This window comes from Anas acuta, chromosome W (assembly GCF_963932015.1).
Source record: "Anas acuta chromosome W, bAnaAcu1.1, whole genome shotgun sequence".
Taxonomy (NCBI): domain Eukaryota; kingdom Metazoa; phylum Chordata; class Aves; order Anseriformes; family Anatidae; genus Anas; species Anas acuta.
Window position 1 is genome coordinate 2814979 of NC_089016.1, and position 18752 is coordinate 2833730.

The window sequence follows — 18752 nt, forward strand, 5'->3', positions numbered from 1 at the left end:
AGCTTAATTTCCTCTGCTAGATTCCAATCAGTTCTTAACACATACATGTTGTGTTCATTCAGATTGGTGGTTCTCTGTTGCAGGGCAGGATGCCTGATGTTATGTCCCAGGGCAGGCTCCCATCTGGCACCTCCACGGTCAGCACATCCCCCTTCGGAGCCACCCAGAGCCACACACAGTACCACTCACTGTTGCTCAGTCACCACTACATGCCATGTTCAGGTGAGGTGGAGCTCCTGCTATGGCCTGAGGCTTCACTACATTTCCTCTGGTAATGTCAGACAATAGATAGCCCAGCCCCTTACATATCAGCAGCTTCTTGCCCGTTCAATGAGCTCCTCAGAACTTCTGGCAGGCTCCAGGGGATCCCTTTCAGCATTCCCTGCCCCAGGCTTGACAAGCCCATCTCTCCCAGCCTCTCCTCACAGGTGAACTGCTCTGGGCCCCAAACACCCTGGCAGCCCTTCCCAAACCCACTCCAGCTTGCCGACATCTTCCCTGGGTTTGGGATTTAAAATCTGGTTGTACTATATTGGATAATGCCCTGCTTCCATCTTGTGGCCAGGGCCCTGCTCACACAGCCCAGGATGCTGCTGGCATTCCTTGCAGCTAGGACACTTGGCTGCCTCCTGCCCAGCCCCCTGCCCACCAAGACCTTTCCCATGGGGTTGCTCCCCACCAGGCAGCCCCCAGCCTGTGTCTTTGCTGAGGTTAGTCACCTGCAGAGGCAGAAACTGGCATTTGTCCTGTGGTATGTCATGAAATTCCTGTCCATCCCTGCTCTCCTTCTCCTTGATCCCTTTTTGAAGACCTGTGGGGTGAGAAGTGAAGACTAAGGCAAAGAAGGCACTGAGTGCTTCCAGCCCCATCGGGGTCTGCTGTTATACAGTCACTCTACCCTTTCAACAGCAGCTCTGCTTTTGTCTTGTCCAGCCTTGAGCTCTAATGCAGTCACTGAAGCTCGGATTTTTACTCTTGACTTTTCTTGCAGCTACAAGTTCCAGGTGAGCACTGCCTTTCCCCTGATCATACCTGCATAACAAAGGGATCGTCCATTAATTCCTTGTTAATTCCTTCTTTGCTGTCACCTCCTGGCAGAGGTTTCATGGCCCCTGTCTGCGCTCTATCCCTGCACCAGCCTGTCCCTTCTGTCCCACACATGGTCCCATGGCCCCACTGTTCAGGCACAACACAGGGAAGGGCGTGGTCAGAGTGGGCAATGGTCCCCCAACATGATCCCCACTGCAGCCCTTGCTTCCCTTTCTCTATAGCTCTCCCCTTTCCCCCTGCGCCTGATGCCTGCCTTGCCGTGACCATGTCCCATGGGGGGTTTCACAGACATCCCTGCTCTGGGGTCTGAAGGTGTCTGGTCCAGGGAAGAGGTCAGACAGGGTTGGCCATTCCCCCACAAAGGCAGGGAGCTGAAGGTGAGGATGGAGGTGGCCTGGCAGCAAACCCCAGCCATAAATCGGAGTGAGCAGCCAGTACAAGGAACAGCCATTGCTAGAGGCTGGGGATGACAAATGTCCTGGGCCACCTTCCCATGCCAATCATTCCACCAATGGCCCAGAGTGGCCACCTGCCTCCTGCACGTGCATGTTACTCCTATCCACGAGCTCTGGCTCTGCACCACAAATGCCCTGCTGTGAGTCCTCACCCAGCATGGCCACACAACTCAGACAACATCTGAGTTTTCCTCTGGCAGGACAGGACCTGCCACTCCTGTCCCTTTCCTGTGCTCCATGCAGTGCCCAGAGCTGGTGGTGATGCTCTGTGGAGTGAGGGGCCTGGTTTAAAGCCATTCTCTCTTCTCCTGTCATTATTTGCCCAACCAAAAAGTTACTCTTTATCTTATTTATAAGACTGCTTTAAGCACTGAAAAGCTGCATTGAGGTCTCCCAGGACCCTTCTTTTCTTCAGGCTGAACAGCCCCAGCTCTCTCAGCCTTTCTTCACAGGAAATGTGCTCCAGTCCTCTGATCAGCTATGTGGACCTCCTCTGGACCCACTCTAACAGATCAACTGCCTTTTCATGTTGGGGACCCTACACTCCAAATGAGGCCTCACAAGGGCAGAGGAGAGGAGCACAATCACCTTCCTCATCCTGCTGGACACTCCTCTGTTGATGAAGCCCGGGGTACAGTTGGCTTCTGGGCTGCAATTATGCACTGCTGGCTCATGTCAAACATTTTGTCCACCAGAACCCCCAAGTCCTTCTCAGTGGGGCTGCTCTCAAGGACTTCTTCTCCCAGTCTGTCCTCATGTCTGGGATTGCCCTGGCCCAGGTGCAATGCCTCACACTTGGACTTGTTGAACCTCTTTAGATTCACATGGGCCCACTTCTCAAGCTTGCTCAGGTCTAAACAGATATTATCCTTTCCTTTTGTTGTATCAACAGCACCACTCAGCTTGGTGTCATTGGCAAAGTTGCTGAGGGTGCACTTGATCCCACTGTCTGCGTCTTCTGATAATAATATTAAACAGTGCTGATCCCAAGACAGACCCTGAAGGACACTACTCCTCATCGTCCAACACCTGGACATACAGCCATGGATAGCAATTTCATAGAGCAATGACCTCCACCTGATAATAAAACAATTCCTTCATCCTGTTCCTGACCACAACATTGGAAGAAAAACCAGCACCAGCACTGAAAACCAGCTGGTCCAGGCACCAGCACTGAGGAAATACCCTTTTATTAAACAGACGTGACAGGGGTAGCCAGCTATATCTTAACAATAGATACAGATACAAGGGCCTCTGGGTAAAAAAGAGTGGGTTTAAGTCACTCTGCAGAAGTGGAGTGAAGGAAGAAAAACAGGATTATCACAGAAAAAAAGCACAAAGACCAGCAGTTTCCTGAGACAAATTGGAAATCCCTTGTGAAGAGACATGGGCAGCTTACTGCTGCTGAAGGACTACTGATTGACTCAGCTTCTTCAGTGCATCCTTGAGCTCCTGGTTCCTCATGCTGTAGATGACGGGGTTCACTGCTGGAGGCACCACTGAGTACAGCACTGTCACCACCAGGTTCAGGGATGGGGAGGAGATGGAAGGGGGCTTCAGGTAGGCAAATAAGGCAGTGCTGGAAAAGATGGAGACCACAGCCAGGTGAGGGAAGCACGTGGAAAAAGCTTTGTGCTGTCCCTGCTTGGATGGTATCCTCAGCACTGTTCTGATGATCTGCACGTAGGAGAAAAAAATAAAAATAAAACACCCTGAAGCTAAAGAGAGACTAATCAGAACAAGCCCAACTTCCCTGAGGTAGACATCTGAGCAGGAGAGCTTGAGGATCTGGGGAATTTCACAGAAGAACTGGTCCAGGGCATTGCCTTGGGGGGCAGAGGGGGAGGGAAAATGTACTGGCAGTGTGCACCATGGCATTGAGAAAGCCACTGCCCCAGGCAGCTGCTGACATGTTGACACAAGCTCTGCTGTCCATTATTGTCCCGTAGTGCAGGGGTTTGCAGATGGCAATGTAGCGGTCATAGGCCATGAGGGTGAGAAGACAATACTCTCCTCCAATCATGAACAGAAATAAAAAGACCTGGGCAACACATCCTGAGTAGGAGATGTTCCTGGTGTCCCACAGGGAATTGGCCATGGCTTTGGGAACAGTGGTGGTAATAGTGCCCAGGTCGAGGAGGGCGAGGTAGAGGAGGAAGAAGTACATGGGAGTGTGGAGGCGGTGGTCGCGGGTTACAGCAGTGAGGATGAGGCCGTTGCCCAGGAGGGCAGCCAGGTAGATGCCCAGGAAGAGCCCGAAGTGCAGGAGATGCAGCTTGCGTATGTCTGTGAATGCCAGGAGAAGGAACTCTGTTGGGAAGGTGCTGTTGGACATTACGTGCCTCAGGGCATGGTTGCCTGTCCATGGAGGAAAATGCACAATCAGGACAGGGTATCTGAGCAAAATCCACTCTGTTTCTCATGGAGCTCCAGCACTCTAACTTCCATTCTTCCCTTCTCAGGATAGCATATTTCCCTCTCCTGAGTTGGCACTCTGCCCTGTGCTGGGTGAGTGCACTGTAAGGAACACAATTCTCTGCCTGAGTGCCAGTATCTGCTCCTCTGCTGACCCCCAGCCTGCTGTCCCAAATTACTTACATATCCAAAACCTCCAGCGCAAGAGAAGAAACAATACAGAGAGGTGGACGGAAAAGCAGCATGACCGAGAGAGGGGAGGGAGAGATGAGCAAGAAGAAAGGGGTCACCCTGCCCAGATGTGCCTGCTGCCTGCCAGGCAGCACCAGGGCAGAACAGTGGCTCACAGCCCTTTGCCAGGCAGTGGGACAGGGCACATGGCAGGAGAGGCAGACTTTCCTTCTTCTGGGGCTCTGGTGACCCAGGAGGCAGCTCCTGCCCAGGACCCCCCAGCCCAGAGAGCCGAGGTTCTGCTGGGTGGGAGAGGAGAGCTGAGGGGGGTTGCTCAGGGACGGAACCTGCACTGCAGGGGATAGCAGGGAGGTGCCCGTGTATCCACTGCAGCAGGGTTTCCTTTTTCAATTCCCTTTCTCCCTGCCCATTTCTGCTGCCTGCAGGAGTCCCTTCCAGGAGCTCTATTTCTGTCCCCATGTCTGTGCCCTGCCAGTGCTCACACACCCCATCCCATCTGCTGTGTGCTCAGCTCTGTCCTGAACCCTCTCAGTGTGTGCATGTGCTGAAGAGCAGGTCACACAAGCCCTGATGAAACTGGGAAGGTGATGCTGCTGCATTATGAAGGACTGAGGGTGCTGAAGGCACTTTTTGAGGTTCCTCATAAAAATTGAGGTGACAGAAACCCAAAATCTTCTGTACTCTGTACAGCTCCGTTTCCATTCCTATCCTGATGAACCAAAGAAACCTGAAAGCACAGCATCAGGAAAGCCCAGACCACATCAGGCAGCCACAGACTTGATCTTCTGTCTGAAGAGTCCCCTCTGATATGGTGCTGTGGTGCTGTGCCCTGTCCTGCCCTTGTTGGGGGGCTTCTTCTACGCACAGCTTCTCCCTGCAACACCCTGGGCAGCTCCCCAGGCAGGCTGAGTGCAGAGCCTCGCAGGCGGCAGAGGCCCTGCCCCAGCACACAGCCCCTGGGGCACAGCAGGGACCCTGCTCTGCACCACAGCCCTGGCCACCCCTGCCTGCACCCTGGCTGCACAGCCTGTAGCCAGCCTGGTGATTAGGAAGCCTCATGTCCTGTCCTTCTGACAGCTTTGTCAGGTAATCAGTATTCCAGGGAATATCCCTGTCCTCTGTACTAGAGAAACCAGCAGTGGTAGAGAAGCCTGCATGGGAAGTGGCAGCTATAGAAGAACCCTGTAGGATATTGCATTACCTGCCCTAACACAGACACTTACCATGTTAGAGCTGTGAAGATTTCTCCCGCAGTGAGCTCTCAGCACTGCCTTTAAACTGCTTTTTTTTTTTTTTTTTTTTTTTTTTTTTTTTTTTTACAGTGCCTCCACACTGCCATTAATATCTCCCTCCCTTCTCTCACTGCCCTTGTCCCCTGCAGGCAGTGCCCCCAGCCCTGCTGTTCTGTGCAGAGGAGTTGCTCCTGGGAAGAGCTGTCTCTCTGCAGCGCTGCCCAATTGCCAGCAGATCCCCTTTGGATCCTGGCCCAGCTCAGCAGCACAGCTCCATCCCAAGGCCTCCCTGTCTCTACCCCTTCAGCCTCCCTGGAGGTGTCCTTAGACCTCCTGGTGAACTGACTTTGAAAGTGAAGCAATCCCTGATGTTCCTTCCCCCCACTGGGAAAGGAAACTCATTTCCAGCACTGTCATTATGCATTGTCAGATGAACAATATGGGGAATGACACAGAAACACCTTTCCATGTCCTGGTTTCAGGCAGGTCATCCATGCAAGGACCCGGAGAGATTTTTCTTCCCCCTGGTGAGGAAAGGGTTTCAGCTTAGTCAACCAAAACGTCTCATTCTTTGCAGTCCAGAAGCTAGAAGGGGGTTCAGCTCCCTCCCATGCCTTACACAAGCCCACAGGATTCCTCTTGCCTGGGCACAAACCAGGCATCTGCATGTAATCTGCTTGCCTCAGCTCCCAGCACATTGAATGGAGACAGAGGCCAGGAGGGAGATGATTTGCCAGAGGTGGCCAGAGACAAATGCAGGTATCTGTATGCTCTGATGGATTAATTGTGGGAGCCAGGGAGCATCCGGGGGCATCATTTTTAAGTGCAGGGAGATTTTCTTGGGCTAACAGAAATGAGAGCAGATGCCTGCATTTAGCACCACTGAATCTTTTTAGTGTCCGTTAGTATTCTCTGAGCAACCTAGACTGCTTTCACTTGACGATATGGAGTCATGTAGCACAGGGAGAGCTAACTTTCTGTGTTTACAATATCTCCATTACTGACCATAATGGCAGTGGCCTCATGGACATCTCCACATTGCCTAAGCCAATTCAGGGAAGGTTCTTGATTTTGTTATGGCCAAATACTGGGCCTGTAGCGCTACATCAGATGTCAAGACTCTCACACAAAACTACCTGTGGCTGGAAGGGCCAGCACTGGTCCTGGGAAGGAAAGCCATCCCCATCCAGAGCAAATGCATGGCAGAAAACCAAAGCAGCAATTGCAGACAGTTTGCTCCCTCCCTCCACTTTTACTCAGCCTCTTGATGTCATTGAACAAGCCAACAGTTTTCACAGAGTGCCTGTCAGCAGCACCTGGTTGTTCCTGGAGATCAGCTTCACCTCTGCCAGAGGCCTTCAGGGGCTGCAGAGACACACCTGGCAGCAAATCTGTTTCCTGCCAGGCCTGCCCAGGGCATCCCAGCTCTGATTCTCTCTGTCCTTAGGGACAACAGGGTTTGCTCTCTCAGTTGGCATCCCATTTCAACTGTACGTTCCCAACTGCTGTCCACTCCAGCATGTCTCTGGCTTCAAACAAAGTCTTTGCACACGTGGAGTTTTGGAAATTTGTTACCAGGCTTCCCAAAGGAAAAGAAACATCTTGGCCTGATGTCAGAGCTGAGGGACGTAAGGAAGGAGATAGAGGACTCACATGCCAGACCTCAAAGCAGCATTTCTGGGCCTGTTCAGGAGGCTGTTAGTGGAGATCTCATTGTCAGTAGTGCTGAGAGGCAGAAAAGCTCATTGCCATAAAACATTCCTCTGCAAAAGTTGCATGCAGATTTCAAGAAGGTCCACGAGATGAGCTGGAGAGCTAAAGCTTGCTTAGTATTACTTTGGTTGAGGAGACTTTTCCAGAGCATGTCCTCTTGGATCTCATTGCTTGGAGTATTGATAAGAAGGTGACTGAAAGTGAGGGTAGACCATACCTGACCACCCGCAATATTTCCTAGGATGAAATGACCACATCTCTGTGTGAAAGGAGAGAAGTGGGTCTCATTTACCTGGATTCAATACAATCCCCCACAGTATTCCCTCTTCCAATAATAACAGTGTCGGAGGGATAGGCTAATTGAAACTCCATGATGTCCAACAAGGACAAAACCCCATTTCTGCTTCTGAGGTGGACAACTGCCCTACCGTGACACAGGCTAGGGGATGTATAGGTTTATAGAATAGAATTTAAACGGATCAAAACAAATTGAACCAAATGGAACAGAATAGTTAAGTCTGAAGGGAACTTCAAAGCGTATCTGGTACAAGTGACCAAAATATCACACAGAATTTCTAGAATTTTCTAGAATTTCTAGGTTGGAAGAGAGCTCAAGATCATTGAGTCCAACCTCTGACCTAACGCTAACAGTCCCCACTAAACCATATCCCTAAGCTCTACATCTAAACGTCTTTTAAAGACTTCCAGGGATGGTGACTCCACCACCACCCTGGGCAGCCTGTTCCAGTGTCTAACACCCCTTTTGGTAAAGAAGTTCTTCCTAACATCCAACCTAAAACTCCCCTGGCACAACTTAAGCCCATTCCCCCTCGTCCTGTCACCAGGCATGTGGGAGAACAGACCAAACCCCACCTCGCTACAGCCTCCTTTAAGGTATCTGTAGAGAGTAATAAGGTCACCCCTGAGCCTCCTCTTCTCCAGGCTGAACAACCCCAGCTCCCTCAGCCACTCCTCATAGGACTTGTTCTCCAGGCCCCTCACCAGCTTCGTCGCCTTCTCTGGACCCGCTCAAGCACCTCAATGTCCTTCTTGTAGCGAGGGGCCCAAAACTGAACACAGTACTCGAGGTGCGGCCTCACCAGAGCCGAGTACAGGGGGACAATCACCTCCCTAGCCCTGCTGGACACACTGTTTCTTATACAAGCCAGGATGCCGTTGGCCTTCTTGGCCACCTGAGCACACTGCTGGCTCATATTCAGCCGACTGTCCACCATCACTCCCAGGTCCTTCTCTGCCTGGCAGCTCTCCAACCACTCATCTCCCAGCCTCTAGCTCTACTTGGGGTTATTGCGCCCCAGGTACAGGACCCGGCACTTGGCCTTGTTGAACATCATGCAGTTGACCTCAGCCCATCGGTGCAGCCTATCCAGATCCTCCTGCAGAGCTTTCCTACCCTTAAGCAGATCGACACATGTGCATAGCTTGGTGTCATCTGCAAACTTACTGAGGGTGCACTCAATGCCCTCGTCCAGATCATCGATGAAGATATTAAAGAGGACCGGCCCCAGCACCGAGCCCTGGGGAACGCCACTAGTGACTGGCCTCCAACTGGACTTGACTCCATTTACCACGACTCTTTGGGCCCAGCTATCCAGCCAGTTTCTAACCCAATGAAGTGTGCACCAGTCCAAATCAAGAGCAGCCAGTTTCTTGAGGAGAATGCTGTGGGAGACGGTGTCAAATGCCTTGCTGAAGTCAAGGTAGACCACATCCACAGCCTTTCCTTCATCCACCCAGCGCATCACTTTGTCATAGAAGGAGATCAGGTTCATCAAGCAGGATCTGCCTTCCATAAACCCATGCTGACTGGGTGTCGTGGTTTAACCCGGCCGGCAGCTAAACACCACGCAGCCGTTCGCTCACCCTCCCCCCTCCCTCTCTGGGACGGGGGAGAGAAATGGAAAGTGAAGCCCGTGAGTTGAGATAAAGACAGTTTAATAAGACAGGAAAATAATAATAACAAAAATAATAATAAAAATAATAATAATAATGATACAATGGTGATAATATGAAAGTAATAATAGTATGTTGTACTGGGTCTGGCTGGAATGTTAACTTTCCCTGCAGCAGCCCATACAGTGCCGTACTCTGTACTTGTAGCTGGAACAGCAGTGTTATCACACCAGTGTTGTGTCTACTGCTGAGCAGCAGTGGCAAAGTATTAGGCCTTTCTCTAACCCTCCTAGTAGGTGGGCAAAAGGTGAGGAGAGAAACTTCACTAGGGCAGCTGGCCTAAACCAATCAAAGGGATATTCCATACCATGTGATGTCACACTCAGCAATAAAAGTTGGAAACAGGAAGAAGAGAGGAGGGGTGGGCTCTCGTTTGGAAGACGTCGGTCCTCCTCTCGAACACCGGCTGCGTGCGTTGAGGCCTTGCTTCAAGGACGTGGTCAATCATCGCTCATTTGTGGGAAGTAGAGAGTAATTTCTTTCCTCTGCACTTCCATATAGCCTTCATTTATTTTGTTTGTTTGTTTTCCTCCCTTCTTTTTATTTTCCTTTTTTTTCCCCCTCCCTTTCCCCTTTCCCTTTTTATTTCCCCTTAGTTAAATTGTTTAGTTCATGGTAGTCTTTATTTAATTATTATAATTATTTCCCTTTAATTAAATTATCCTTATCTCAACCCGTGAGTTGTTCTTTGCTTTACTTCTCCCCCTCCTCATCTAAAGGAGGGGGAGTGAGAGAGCGGTTGTGGGGTTTAGCTGCCCAGTACGGTAAAACCACCACATATGTACAAACAAGTGATGCACAATGCAATTGCTCACCACTCGCTGACCGATGCCCAGCCTAACCCCGAGCAGTCCGGCCCCCTCCCCCCGGCTAGCCACCCCTATATATTGTTTAGCATGACCTCAGATGGTATGGAATACCCCTTTGGCTAGTTTGGGTCACCTGTCCTGGCTCTGTCCCCTCCCAGCTCTTACTGCACCCCCAGCCTGCCCATTGGCAGGACAGAGCAAAAGGCTGAGATGTCCTTGGCTTAGTATAAGCACTGCTCTGCAACAATTAAAGCATTGGGGTGTTATCAGCAGTCTTCTCATCCTAAGCCAAAACACAGCATTCCACCAGCTACTAGGAAGAAAATTAATTCTAACTGAAACCAGGACACTGGGCCTGATCGCCTGTTTGCCCTGCAAGTGCCACATGATGACTCTCAAGAGGATCTGCTCCATGAGCTTCCCTGGTACTGAGGTCAAACTGACAGGCCTGTAGTTTCCTGGGTCTGCCCTCCGGCCCTTCTTGGGAGGGAAGTGCTGCAGTGGAGGCTAGCTGTGCCACTGCTGTGCCCACTGCCTGTCCATGCCTGCAGTCTCAGCACAGCCCCCAGCAACACTGGCACCAAGCCACAGGAGCCGCCGGGCCTGACCACACCAGCAGATTCTGTTGGAATCATTCTGTTACATTGGTTGATGATTAAATGTTGATTCAGTGCACTTAAAAACCTTACTATCTAACCTTGCTGTTTACCCCCAAAATATAAAATAAATCATAAATTTCCACTTCATTCAAGTTGTGTAAAGTCTAATTCGTGACACCTGCCCAGGAGCCAGAGAAAGCCCCTTGGGCACAGGCCTGGAGTGCTCCTTCTGCAAGCAGCACTCCATCCCCTGGGGGTTTGGCTGAGTAGAGGAAGTCACCCAAAGACGTACCTTCAGGAGGCCTTGCAGTACTCTCCCGCTTGGTACATCCCTTTCCAACAGGTTAGCAGCTGGTCCCAAGACAGCAGGAAACAACCCTTCCTGCCTTGGTCATTTGTAGAGCCAGCTTCCCCAGAAATGGAAATTTAGCAAGTCTGTTGACAACACCAAGCTGTGTGGTTCCATTGACACACCAGAGGCAAGGGATGCCATCCAGGGGGAACTTAACAGGCTTGAGAGGTGGGCCTGTGCAAATGTCATGAAGTTCAACAAGGCCAAGTGCAAGGTCCTGCTCCTGGCTCAGGACAATCCCAGACATCAGTACTGAGTGGACAATGAGCAGATTGAGAGCAGCCCTGAAGAGAAGGATTTGAGAGTACTGGTGGATAAAAAGCTTGACATGAGCCATCAGTGTGCACTTACGGCCCAGAAAGCCAACCAAATCCTGGGATGCATCAAAAGCAATGTGACCAGCAGGTTGAGGGGGTGATTCTCTCCCTCTACTCTGCTCTCAAGAGACCCCATCTGGAGTACTGCATCCGGTTGTGTGGCTCAAGCACAACAGATGCATTAGACCTAGGACAGGACTTCTGGTGTGAGTCCAGAGAACAGCCCCAGAAATGATCAGAGGGCTGGAACACCTCTGCCATGAAGACAAGCTGAGAGGGTCAGGCTTGTTTAGCCTAGAGAAGAGAAGACTCTGGGGGACACCTTCTTTGAGCCTTCCAATAAGGGGACTTATAAGAAACGTGGGGAGACTCTTTACCAGGTTGTGCAGTGAGAGAAGAAAGTGTAATAGTTTTCACCTGAAGGAGGGGAGGTTTAAATTAGAAATAAGAAAGGATTTCTTTACTCTGAGGGTAGTGAGGCACTGGAACAGGTTGCCCAGAGAAGTGGTGGATGTCCCATCCCTGGAAGTGTTCAAGGCCAGGTTGGATGGGGCTGCGAGCAACCTGATCTAGAGGGAGGTGTCCCTGCTCATGGCAGGGTAGTTGGAACTGGGTTATCTCTGAGGTCCCTTCCAACTCAAAGCACTCCATGATTCTATGATTTTGGAAGATTATGCACCTCGAATGAGTGTCCTAAGGCCTAAAAGAAAGCAAATCTTATTCTGATCTTAAAGGAAGACAAGAAGGAGAATCTATGTCACAGAGAAAGTGATGGAGTCCATAGTCCTGGAACTACTTCCCGACAAGGGATGGACAAGAATGTGATTGGGAGCAGTCAGCAGAAATTTACAAAGAGGAAAATGCACTGAATGCAGCCTTCCACTGTCATCAGGTGGTAGAGGCTGTAGATGAAGGGAGAGTAGAGGATGTTGTCTGTCCTAACCTTAGGAAAGTTTCTGTCACTTTCATAACACCCATATAAACAAGATGATGAAGTAGTGAGCATATACATGTAGGCAGAAAGCAAGGTTGATTAGGATCAGGAGCTGGACTTGATGATCCTTATGGGTCCCTTCCAACTTGGGATATTCTATGGTTCTATGATTCTATGATTTCATGATTAAAAACTCTCAGACTTCCTGACTTCAGACTTCCTGCAATATTTCTGAGAACTTTTCTGTAGTTTTCTTGCACCCATTTTACTCTAGGTTCCCATGGGTCAGATCCTCATTTTGGGAATTACCTCACTCACCAGGTAACCTTGAGAAGCAGGGATTACAAACACCAGAAAGGCCTCAAAACACGGGATGCTCATGCACACTAATTCCACAGTTCAGCCTCTTGTCCCCTGTGTCAGAAGGGACCTCTGGAGGTGTCCACTACCATCATCTTTTCTGATCAGTGATAGCTTCACAGGTAGATCAGGTTAGTCAGTGTTTTCTACAGCTAGATATTGAAAATCTCAGGGCCCATGACCCAGTGCTGATCCACCGTCTTGGTTGCTGTTCTGCCAGTATAGACACTGATGCCAACAGAAGGATGGAGCTGGTCAAATTTCAAAGATCAGCTCCCCTTGGGCAGTGGGGGATGGCTGTCTCCATGCTTCCCACATGTTTTCCCCAAGCTGTTGTTACTGCTGTGCAGAACAAAGGAGCTGTGGTTCTGTACCAGACAGAGGTACTTCACGAAGGGGGAAATGAATCACTCCTAAATTTCCCTTCCCTCTGCCCGCTGGCTGCCACTCTCTTCTGAGACTGCAGAGTCCCTGTGAATACCTGGCTTTAGTTCCTTCCCTGTGGCTGAGCCCATGGTGGGAGATCTCTCACTTTCAGAGGGGCTGCAGTCACTGCCCACTCCAGGCTCTGCTGTCCGTGGAGGTACCCTGGGCTCTGCAGGCAGCTCCAGATTCCCCTCCTGAAGGACATCACCTGTGGGTCACATGTGGGAACAGCCCTGGCTATGTAATACAATAATTTGCTGCCTCTGCTGTCAGCAGAGGTCCATGGGAGAGTTTAAATCTAGCCCTCTGACAGGTAGCAAATATGACAATGAGCCACTCCTTCCTGAACTGAAACAGGAACAGATCCTTGTGGGGAGCAATTCTTTGGGTCTATTCTTGACATTGATTTGAGAAGGAAGTCCTAGCCTTCAGTCAGTACACTCTGGTGATTCTGTTTTATTATGGAGATGTTATGTGGGAGTCTTCACTGAGTCTTCACAGTGCTAGACACACACTTATACAGCCTCCATATGGGACAGAAGAGGTTCATAGTGGGGGGGGAGGAGGGGAAGGGAATCCAAACAAGAACAACAAGAAAAAGAAGAACACCACCACCACCACCAAAAAGGAATATTAAAAATAATGAGAACAACCAAAACACAAGCCTGGAAGGGGTTGTACTGGGATTCATTATGGGAAAGTTAAAGAATCTTTATGAGTATTGAAAAATATCCATGAAATCAGTTTCCTAACTGCATCCTTGAGCTCCTGGTTCCTCATGCTGTAGATGAGGGGGTTCACTGCTGGAGGCACCACTGAATACAGAACTGCCAGCAAAAGGTTGAGGGATGAGGAAGAGATGGACGGGGTCTTCAGGTAGGCAAATGTGGCAGTACTAAGAAACAGGGAGACCACAGCCAGGTGAGGGAGGCACGTGGAAAAGGCTTTGTGCCGACAATGCTCTGAGGGCATCCTCAGCACAACCCTGAAGATCTGCACATAGGACAGCACTAGGAAAACAAAACACCCCAAAAAAAAACATGCACTACCCACAAGAAGCCCAACTTCTCTGAGGTAGGCATCAGAGCAGGAGAGCTTGAGGATCTGGGGAATTTCACAGAAGAACTGGTCCAGGGCATTGCCTTGGCAGAGGGGAAGGGAAAATGTATTGGCAGTGTGCAGCACAGCATAGACAAAAGTACAGCCCCAGACAGCTGCTATCATGTTGACACAAGTTCTGCCGTCCATTATTGTCCTGTAGTGCAGGGGTTTGCAGATGGCAATGTAGCGGTCATAGGCCATGATGGTGAGAATAGAAAACTCTGCTGCGACAATGTGGTGGTTTTACCGTACTGGGCAGCTAAACCCCACAACCGCTCTCTCACTCCCCCTCCTTTAGATGAGGAGGGGGAGAAGTAAAGCGAAGAACAACTCACGGGTTGAGATAAGGATAATTTAATTAAAGGGAAATAATTATAATAGTTAAATAAAGACTACCATGAACTAACAATTTAACTAAGGGGAAAATAAAAAGGGAAAGGGGAAAGGGAGGGGAAAAAAAGGAAAATAAAAAGAAGGGAGGAAAACAAACAAACAAAATAAATGAAGGCTATATGGAAGTGCAGAGGAAAGAAATTACTCTCTACTTCCCACAAATGAGCGATGATTGACCACGTCCTTGAAGCAAGGCCTCAACGCACGCAGCCGGTGTTCGAGAGGAGGACCGACGTCTTCCAAACGAGAGCCCACCCCTCCCCTCTTCTTCCTGTTTCCACCTTTTATTGCTGAGTGTGACATCACATGGTATGGAATATCCCTTTGATTGGTTTAGGCCAGCTGCCCTAGTGATGTTTCTCTCCTCACCTTTTGCCCACCCCCTAGGAGGGTTAGAGAAAGGCCTAATACTGTGCCACTGCTGCTCAGCAGCAGACACAACACTGGTGTGATAACACTGCTGTTCCAGCTACAAGTACAGAGTACGGCACTGTATGGGCTGCTGCTGGGAAAGTTAACATTCCAGCCAGACCCAATACAACCTCCACCCCTTATTCCATAACATTTGTGTCACACTCAGATCCCCATACTTTAGCATACAAGCATCCTCATCATTATTCCTTGTCCTTTAACAGGACAAGGATTTAATAGGACAAGATTAATAGGCAGGTGTATCTTCTCATTCCATAGGTCTTTCTTGGAAAACGTTCATAAGAACTGTTGATGATTAGGTCTTCATCTGCCAAAGTGGCCACTCAAGGCAGGTGGAGTTGGATGTCTGGACGCGAGCACCAGCTTAGCTCAAGTTCTTGTTGCACTGCCCGGCTCCTTGCAACGTTGACCTGTCGTTGATCCTACAGCATCTTCCTACAACATATAACTTAGATTACAGATTAGTTTTCTCTCAGTGTCAAATCTCCTTGAGGCACACACTTGATATCCCCATTCCTTTGCATGACCCACCAGGTATACCCTGGTCCTTGGGCGAAGACAATCCCACGAGTGGGTTTGCCTTTTCCCGAGGCAGGAGCAACCCACACTGCCTTCCCCATCCACCTTCCTACATGCACTACGGGAACTTTAGCTCCTTTCACAGTGTGTAGGGGTTTTGTTTCGGCAGGACCAGCACGGCTGTCAGACCCCCTATTGTTAACTAGCCAAGTGGCTTCTGGTAGATTTGTGTCCCATTGTTTCCATGTCCCAGCACCTAATGCTCGTAACATAGTCTTTAACAGTCCATTGTACCTCTCAACCTTCCCAGAGGCTTGTGGGTGATAAGGGATGTGGTATACCCACTCAATACCATGCCTCTTTGCCCAGGAGGTAACAAGATTGTTTCGGAAATGAGTCCCATTGTCAGACTCAATTCTCTCTGGTGTACCATGACGCCACAATACTTGTCTTTCCAGGCCCAAGATAGTATTTCGGGCCGTGGCATGGTTTACAGGGTATGTTTCCAACCACCCAGTAGTTGCTTCTACCATGGTAAGTATGTACCGTTTGCCTTGGCGGGTTTTTGGAAGTGGTCCAATATAGTCAATTTGCCAGGCCTCACCATATTGAAACCCTAGCCATCTCCCCCTGTTCCAGGGAGATTTTACCTTCATGGCTTTCTTGATTGCAGCACAGGTCTCACACTCATGGGTAACCTGTGTGATGGCTTCAATGGTCAAGTCCACCCCTCGATCACGAGCCCATCTGTAAGTGGCATCCCTCCCCAGATGTCCTGATGTTTCATGGGCCCATCGAGCTACAAACAGCTCACCCTTACGTTCCCAGTCTAGGTCCACCTGAGCCACTTCAATTTTCGAAGCTCGATCCACTTCTTCATTGTTCCGATGTTCTACAGTAGCGCGACTCTTGGGCATGTGGGCATCTACATGACGTACTTTAACATCCAGGTTTCCTACCCGGGCAGCAATATCTTGCCACAGGGTAGCAGCCCAGATAGGTTTACCTCTGCGCTGCCAGTTGCTCTCTTTCCATTGCTGCAGCCACCCCCACAGAGCATTTGCCACCATCCATGAGTCAGTATAAAGATACAATACTGGCCAATTTTCTCTTTCGGCGATATCTAGGGCTAGTTGTATGGCTTTTACTTCTGCATACTGACTCGACTCACCTTCCCCTTCCATGGCCTCCGCAACTCGTCGTATGGGATTCCACACAGCAGCTTTCCATTTCCGATGACTCCCTATCACACGGCAGGATCCGTCAGTAAACAACGCATACTGCTTTCTGTCCTCTGGCAACTCATTGTATGGTGGTGCCTCTTCAGCACGGGTTACCTCTTCTGTTGGTACTCCGAAATCTCTACCTTCCGGCCAGTCCATAATCTCTTCCAGGATTCCTGGGCGATTGGGTTTTCCCATTCGAGCCCGCTGTGTAATTAGTGCTATCCACTTACTCCATGTAGCATCAGTTGCATGGTGTGTAGTGGGAATTTTCTCTTTGAACATCCAATGTAACACAGGTAACCGTGGTGCCAAGAGGAGCTGTGCCTCTGTACCCACAACTTCTGAAGCAGCTCGAACACCCTCATATGCTGTGAGTATTTCTTTTTCAGTTGGGGTGTAATTGGCTTCTGATCCTCGATAGCCCCGACTCCAGAAGCCCAGAGGTCGGCCTCGAGTTTCTTCTGGGGTTTTCTGCCAAAGGCTCCAGGTGAGGCCATGCTCCCCAGCTGCAGTGTACAGTATATTTTGCACAGCTGGTCCAGTACGGACAGGCCCAAGGGCTACTGCACGAGCTATTTCTTGTTTGATTTGTTCAAATGCCTGTTGTTGCTCAGGGCCCCACTCGAAATAGTTTCTCTTTCGAGTCACTCGATATAGAGGATTCACAAGCTGACTATAGCCTGGCACATGCATTCTCCAGAATCCCACGAGGCCTAGGAAAGCTTGCGTTTCTTTTTTGCTAGTTGGCGGAGACATTGCTGTTATTTTATTGATCACATCCATTGGAATATGGCGACGTCCATCCTGCCATTTTACCCCCAAGAACTGGATTTCCTGTGCAGGCCCCTTGACCTTGCTCTGTTTAATGGCAAAACCAGCTTTCAGGAGAATTTGGATTATTTTCTTCCCTTTCTCGAAAACTTCTTCTGCTGTGTTGCCCCACACGAGGATGTCGTCAATGTACTGAAGGTGCTCAGGGGCTCCCCCTTGCTCCAGTGCAGACTGGATCAGTCCATGGCAAATGGTAGGGCTGTGTTTCCACCCCTGGGGCAGCCGATTCCAGGTGTATTGGATGCCCCTCCAAGTGAAAGCAAACTGCGGCCTGCATGCTGCTGCCAAAGGGATGGAGAAAAATGCATTAGCAATATCAATTGTGGCATACCACTTGGCTGCCTTTGACTCTAGTTCGTACTGAAGTTCCAGCATGTCCGGCACTGCAGCACTCAGTGGTGGCGTGACTTCATTCAGGCCGCGGTAGTCCACTGTTAGCCTCCACTCGCCATTAGACTTTCGTACTGGCCATATAGGACTATTAAAGGGTGAGCGAGTCTTGCTGATTACTCCCTGACTCTCCAGTCGGTGAATCAACTCATGGATGGGAATCAGGGAGTCTCGGTTGGTGCGATATTGCCGTCGGTGCACCGTTGTAGTAGCAATTGGTACCTGTTGTTCTTCAACCTTCAGCAATCCTACAACAGAAGGGTCTTCTGAAAGGCCAGGCAAGGTAGACAGCTGCCTAATCTTTTCTGTGCTCAAAGCAGCTATGCCAAAAGCCCACCGGTATCCTTTTGGATCCTTGAAGTACCCTCTCTTGAGATAGTCTATGCCAAGGATACATGGAGCCTCTGGGCCAGTCACAATGGGATGCTTTTGCCACTCATTCCCAGTTAGACTCACTTCAGCTTCCAGTACAGATAGTTGTTGGGATCCCCCTGTCACTCCGGAGATACAGGTGAGTTCTGTCCCTTGGTAGCCTGATGGCATTATGGTACATTGTGCGCCAGTGTCCACTAAAGCTTTGTATTCTTGTGGTTCTGATGTTCCAGGCCATCGGATCCACACAGTCCAATAAATCCGGTTATCCCTCTCCTCTACCTGGCCAGAGGCAGGGCCCCTCTAGTCCTGGCTGGAGCGTCTGCCACTTAATTCTTGCAAATGAGAGGTAGAGGTCTCTTCATCAGGGTCAAGAATAACATCAGCTCTTCTACTGCCTCTGGGGTACTGCCCCATGGAAACTGGAGCAGCATTTCTCTTAGGAACCCCTCTTCTTGCTGCTGTATTTCCTTTCAGTTCACGTACCCGAGCAGCTAGGGTTGAAGTAGGTACACCATCCCATTTCCTCATATCTTCCCCATGGTCACGCAGAAAAAACCACAAGGTGCCACGTGGTGTACGTCTTGGGTACTCTCTCTCTTGAGCGCGCGAATGCTGATTCTTAGTGGCTGAAGTATCACTCTGTCCAAATGAGGGGGA

General features: G+C 50.0%; 1 long non-coding RNA gene and 1 pseudogene across 1 annotated transcript in view; one reads left to right on the forward strand and one right to left on the reverse strand.

Moving 5' to 3' along the window:
• LOC137847138 (uncharacterized) overlaps positions 1-18752 on the forward strand; it is a 120312-nt gene that overhangs the window by 49900 nt on the left and 51660 nt on the right. The gene's annotated exons all lie outside the window — the stretch shown is intronic.
• On the reverse strand, positions 2901-3840 carry LOC137847353 (olfactory receptor 14C36-like; annotated as a pseudogene).